This window comes from Helianthus annuus, chromosome 17 (assembly GCF_002127325.2).
Source record: "Helianthus annuus cultivar XRQ/B chromosome 17, HanXRQr2.0-SUNRISE, whole genome shotgun sequence".
Lineage (NCBI taxonomy): Eukaryota > Viridiplantae > Streptophyta > Magnoliopsida > Asterales > Asteraceae > Helianthus > Helianthus annuus.
In genome coordinates this window covers 61,854,193-61,860,447 of record NC_035449.2, presented here as the reverse complement: position 1 = coordinate 61,860,447, position 6,255 = coordinate 61,854,193, and positions in this window count along the sequence as shown.

Sequence of the window (6,255 nt, the reverse complement as noted above, 5' to 3'; positions counted from 1 at the left end):
CTTCAAATAGTCAACATTACATAAACTCAAATGACAACAAGTTCCAAAAGTAATACATAGCAACATAAGCAAAATTGATACAACATATTAAACCTAAACGTCTATATGTGTATCTAGGCATCAACGCTACTTCTTTTCATAGCATCGTCATCATCAACCTGTAACATGTTTAAAAATACAATTCAATGCAAAAGCAAAGGCGAGTATACAAGTTTGATACATACATAGCAAAAGATAAGTTGTGAACAATTCCTCATAGCAAGCATGTGATTCAAGATAAACATTTAAACATGGTATGTGTCTAACATATCAAACCAAGGAAACGCAATATGCTCATGACATTACCGAGATAAAGGGGCGGGTCGTTAATCCTATAGCGCTACATATGTCACGGTTTGGCTCGTACGAAGTTAATGATAAATTCAACACATAAGATAAATCCAAGTTTAAAGCATCAAGCCATCACGTATACAAGCATGTTATAGGAATGTTCATGTGTTTAAGCAAAATGTTCACGTGTAAGTTTGTTGATAGATAAACATGTTACACCCCAAAAGTGGTAAAAGTAAAAAGGGGGAATACGAGTATACTCACGGTTTACAAGTTGTGACTTGAGAATCCGAGAGCAAGTTGGTGGTTGAATTAGCTAGTTGGAGCACCTTGTTTCTCTACACAAGGAAACGAAGCGTATGAGTTTGGGGAATTCGGAAGATTCGGAATTAAAGTGACATGAAAATGTTATAAAATATTATATCAAAATACTCATCTTCCCATATAACACTTGCATGACACTTGGTAACCACGAGGGTTATAATGATTTCATGAGTTGAACACTCATAAGAATCATAGCAAGGTTTAGGTCCTTAGATGATTATCAAAGATTTGAGTATACATAGGCATTATTTAGTTTGTAGAATATATATATTATTGGATTCGGATGTTTAAGTATTCAAGTAAGAGGTAGAAGATTTTATCCTTCATTTAGGTACCTCAAGTTGAGTCATAGGTGTCATGGATGGGGTAGGAAGACAAGGCTTCCATTTAGGTACCCCTTTGATGTTCACCACTACACTTGATGTAAAAACAACCAAGGAGGGTCATGAACTAAGGTCATTACAAGTATGTAAAGTAAACTAACTAATAGAAATCATCAAATCACGTGAGGATTGTATGTTTGGGACAACCCAAGTTGTTCCATAATCACTCATGTATCAAAGGCTATGTTTGACATGATTTGTGGGTTGAAACCCTAGACAAAACACCAAGTTTATGAGGTTTAATCCTCTGATTTTAAATGTCTCAACCTTGTTTTTAAGCTTAACCAACCATGGGATAAGTTGTAAGCATTAGGACATAGGTATGAGATGTGTTGAACACAAGTTACATAGGTTTAAACAAGTTTTTGATGAACATAAAAACAAACAGAAAGTTTATGGACTATTTCGGGGCATTTCCAGGTCTGATTTCTCCAAGGAGAAGTCTAGGAATCGAACCCCATGATTATCCAAGCAAGTAGGAAAAAGAATCAAGTGAATCGGATAAGAATTGAGTGAGTTATGCTCATTTTCGTGAAGGGGTGTCAATCTGCTCGAACCTTTGCTTTCAGCTACGGTTTGGAGGATGTTTTGAGAGTTTTTAGTGTTGCAAAAGTGGTAGGGAGGCTGGTTATAAGTGGTATTTATAGGGGGAAGGATTAGGGTTTCAATGGGTTGGGCTTTGGAAGTGTTTAGAAGGGGTTACACCTTGAAACTAGCCCACAAAACCCAACTATATGGGGCTGAATTTTGCTGAATTGGGGCTGCCATATTTCTTTATTTTTTTATTTTTTAAAACATTATAATGAGTAATTTTGTTAGTTAAGTTGTGTAATAATATGCAACAATGTTTCCCCTAACTTGTAACAAGGTGAAATATGAAATAAAACATGATTTAACTAGGTAAAAAGTGTAATGTACAAGTATGTAACATGTTTGTAAGTGACAAGTATATGTCACATATTAGATGATTAACCGTTGTATAAATAAGCATAGTATAAGGTGTAGTTAAGCATGATGATCACAACCAAAGTATATTTAAGCGTATAAACGTCATAACCAAGTATCATCCTCGTTCAGAACGCGTTCAAGGCATTAGTTTTAGTTTAATTACAAGTTTCACACATAGTTTCCAAGAGTGATGATTAAACATCAATTGTTTCACGAAGTTGAACATACGAGCATAATTAGAGTGCGTATGACATATACGTAATAAAATACCAGTTTCATTAATGATCCAAGTCTCGATTTGATAAAGATTACAAGGAAAGGAAATGATTACAAGAATACATGGTTTCCAAAAATAGAACTACGAACGAAACCTCCTATAAATGGAAAGTACAAAATAGCCGGGCGTTACACAGGGCCACTCAGGATCAGCTTAGGCATAGCCAGGAGAGCTTATACCAGGGGGTGAGTGCCGGATTTTCATACCTATTCGGAGAGATGCACCATGCATATCCCGACTACTTTCAGCACCCTCCACAGTTCCCACTGTGGAACCCGCCTGGTTATGGTGATGCAGGCCCATCCTTCATGAGAGACGATGATGGTGATGACGAGTAGGAGATGGTGGTGATGTTCGTTAGTTGTTTTTATTATTTCAGTACTTGTCATTTCGGGTGTTCTTTTTGCTTAGTATTTCAAACACCCTCGGATTGTATTTTTATTTTCAAAACATTTTACTTTACGTTATGTCTTTGTTTGAATTGATAGTATTTATGTATATTATGGTTGATTTGTGATTTTTCTGTTTCTGTTCTATTTTGGTGCACATATGACATACTTGCAGATTGTGGGCTATTGGATTTTGGACCGGAGCACGTGACAGATACAGCTTCGGAAGTCTCGTTGCATCAACATCATCTTGAGGGGAGTATTGTTATCCTTTTCTCTATATTTCGGGTCTCGCATTGGGGACAATGCGAAGTTCAAGTGTGGGGAGGGGGTTAACTTTGTTAACTTTGTTTGTCCTCAAAAAAAAAAATCAGAAAATCAGAAAAATCATTCAAAAATACCTATATTTTGTTTATATTTTAATAAATAAACCGGTTGGTTGTGTTTTAGAAAGCTTCGGACTTGATAAAAACTCGACAAGCAAAATATTTTTGAAAAAGAAAACTGGAAAGCGTGACAAACAAAGAAAGACTTACATGATAGTTTTCACACTTTTACCCATTCCATCCGTTACGTGAGCATATTTGAGCCTATTGTTATATATTTGTTCATTTCGGATATAGGAGTGAGCCGGATGTTATGTGTAATTTAAAATTTGTCACTAGTATGCTTGTTAAGACCATGAACTTGTGGATTTGTGTAAAAGTGATAGAGGCACTTAGATTACCCCTTTGTTGTAAACCTTGTTTTTTGTGTTGTGCTCCCCGTTCACCTTATATTACCCTTTAGGATTAACCCTGTCGAGCCTTCCCGTTTACCTTTGTTTACCCACATTATCTCCCACTTAGCCAAATTTAGCCTTTTTATGTTTTAAACCCTTTTTAGTGTTCAAACTCGGGCAAAATAATCGTTTAACTAGCGTTTGTTTCAGTTTATTGTTTAATTAGTATGTTGAAAAAAAAAACAGAAAACAAAACACCCTAAAATAGGGTAAAGTTGATAAAAATCGAGCAATTTTGAATGCTTAAATGTTAAAATTTCGTTGATAAGCTCGATTGCGCAATAGTCGCCTTTTTAAGGCATTTGTATGTATAGTTGTATACTTTGTTGCTAGTTAAACGCTACTACCGAGTTTTAACCATTTTCGCCACTTTATATGTCTACTTCCATACCCTTCGCCCAAGCCTAACGTTACAACCCGTAAAGACCTCTTGATTTACACTTGTTTGCATGTTAGTTGGTGGAGACGAGATCTTATGACAAGCTTATGATATTGCATTTTTCATTGACGAGGCATTGAGTGTTTGCACATACACATTTTATGTATGTTTCATAAATAAAACCGAGTGTGTGTGAATATTGTGAGTCGTGTGAAGATTAACATGTTGAGTCAATTAAATGTGAAGTCACGGCTTTTTGGTTGTCGCTATTATAATTGCATATGCTTGTTGGGTTTGAGTCTTTTGATGTTGTCTTTCGACAAACCGGCTAACCGTTTATAGTAGTTTTCAATAAAATAGTGTGTAAGTTATCGTTCTTATCTGTTTCTGTCTTTTATTACTTTTTAGTTCAGCTTGCTTGAGGACAAGCAAGGTTCAAGTGTGGGGAGATTTGATATTCGCTAATTTACACATATTTTAGTCCCCCGTTTTACCCCTATTTTATGCGTTTTCGGCCGTAAAACCGTCATTCGGATACTTAATTATCTACATTTTTGTTTACAGGCCTAAAACAGCATACCAGACAAGATGATAGCGAAAACGAGGACTTTCCGGATAAAACGACGAAGCTGCGCAACTTCTGTCACAAAACTGACCTGGGCGTCTGGAACGGTCGTGCGACCTGATGCACGACCGTGCATATCCGACAAACTAAGAAAGGCCCGGCATTGAACGATGGTGCAACTCCGCGTGCAAGGCATTTGAAGGCCAACCCGGGAACGCACGGTCGTTCCATATCTCGCACCCCGTGCGGATCCGACGTTCCAACAAGACCTCGGAACTGAACGACCAAAGGACCAGGCGTGCAACCAGACCTCAGAAAGGAACGGCCGTGCCAATTGAAGAACGGCCGTGCGTGTCCGAAGACCAGTCAACGATCTGTGACGTCATGCAGTATGGTGGACCACCACCAATAATTGCTTAAAGTGCACGGTCGTGCGATCGGAGAATGACCGTGCGACATCGAAAAAGCATAAAAACAGAACAGAACCATTCTATTAGTAACTCTGGAATTTTGGAGAGCTTTGCAGGCGATTTTGAGGCTCCGAAGGATTCTGCTTTCACTCGGATTCAAGCCACATTGCCCGGTTTTGCTCGTTTACTATCCGGATTCTTAATCTTGTGCTTGTTTATGGTTGGGTTTTCTAATCTTTCCATTTTTGTTAATCTTTCAAGCATTTAGGTTAATGTTTATGTATTATTGTAGCCTTTGGGCAAAAACACAACAATCCCTTGCTTGATTATAACCATTAGTATGTTAATCTATGTTTGTAATGAAATTTGGAAGTGTTTTCTATGATTATCTTTGATGATTAGTTTGCAACCTTGTTATTGATATTGATTTCTTGATTATAAGTAATTGTGTTGGATGATTAGTGCTTGGTTAGGTAAGATAGTTGAAAAATGAAGCTTATTTAATCATGTATTAGTAAACTTTTAATTTGGTTAACTAGCTTAACTTGGTTAAAATGTGGGCATCATGATACTCTAACGGGTTAGTGGTTTAATAAAATGTAATTATTATTAATCAAGAAAGCTTGCCCTCACGGAAGGACTCTAACGGGTTAGATGGTGTTGTTACGAATTCTTGCCATGATTTGTTAGCTTAGTTAGTAGTTTCGGCCAAAATTGCTATCTTGGTGAATTTATGTGCAAGATTTGTAAAATGAACTCGGTTGTGATTTAATCTAGTTTATGCTTGTCTCGGTGGTTGCATTGTGTTTATCGATGTCGCTTTCCTTGATTAAGTGAGGTTAGAAAACTCCTAACGGATGACTAACTTATTTTTAGGAGATTTTTGTAGACATTAATCAATCGCACGTTAAAGAACAATTTTAAGTGGTTAAAGTGTGTTTATCGTTTTAACTTTCCGAATGATTGTCATGTTAGGATTCCCGAAAGGGATACTAATTGTCTCGAAATGGAAAATTGACCGAATACTTCTAGTGCCAAAACTGACTTAGTTGACATGTTGTGGTTGTGTATTAAGCAAGGCTATTTATATATAATCTACTATGTTTTATAAGTTTTTATTTCTGCTTACTTTAGTTTAATTAAAACCAAAACAACTTATGTTTTTACCGGTAATTTAGTGACAAAGGTCTAGTATTATTTCTCCGCCCATTTCCGTGGATCGATACTTGCTTCTTACCGATACTTACTACATATATGACGGGGTACACTTGCCCTTTCGTGTGTGTTTTGATGTAAAAGTAATAATCACTTTTATAAATTTAAAACCAATTCGTGTGTAATTTCATTGTAAAAAATATGTACAGTCGCGCACGTACCAATTGCTTAGCAAACATATGGTAGAAGTAAGTTCTATGCCGGTCTCGAGTGTTTCACAAAATACATCTTCGGGCGAGTGTTGAGTGATCTCC